The 465-nt window shown below is 39.8% G+C and overlaps 1 protein-coding gene across 1 annotated transcript in view; it reads right to left on the reverse strand.

Annotated features, from left to right (window-relative positions):
* cnga1b (cyclic nucleotide gated channel subunit alpha 1b) overlaps window positions 1-465 on the reverse strand; it is an 8609-nt gene that overhangs the window by 6807 nt on the left and 1337 nt on the right. The window lies entirely within an intron of this gene.

Genomic DNA, 465 nt, shown 5'->3' on the forward strand with positions numbered 1-465 from the left:
TACGAGTCACTTCTGAACGAGTCACTTCTGCATGAGTTACTTCTGTACGAGTCACTTCTGTACGAGTTACTTCTGTATGAGTCACTTCATGTATGAGTCACTTCATATATAAGCCACTTCAGTATGAATCACTTCTATATGAGTCACTTCTGTATGAGTCACTTCTGTATGAGTCACTTCTGTATGAGTCACTTCTATATGAGTCATTTCTGTATGAGTTACTTCTGTATGAGTCACTTCTGTATGAGTCACTTCTGGATGAGTCACTTCCTGTACTAGTCACTTCCTGTATGAATCAGTTCATGTACGAGTCACTTTTGTTCGAGTCACATCTAAATGAGTCACTTCCTGTATGAGTCACTTCTGTATGAGTCACTTCCTGTACGAGTCACTTCTGTATGAGTCACTTCTGTATGAATCACTTCCTGTATGAGTCACTTCTGTATGAGTCACTTCCTGTATGAG

The sequence above is a fragment of the Nematolebias whitei genome, chromosome 1, assembly GCF_014905685.2.
Source record: "Nematolebias whitei isolate Nwh7 chromosome 1, NemWhi1, whole genome shotgun sequence".
In the NCBI taxonomy this organism is placed as follows: domain Eukaryota; kingdom Metazoa; phylum Chordata; class Actinopteri; order Cyprinodontiformes; family Rivulidae; genus Nematolebias; species Nematolebias whitei.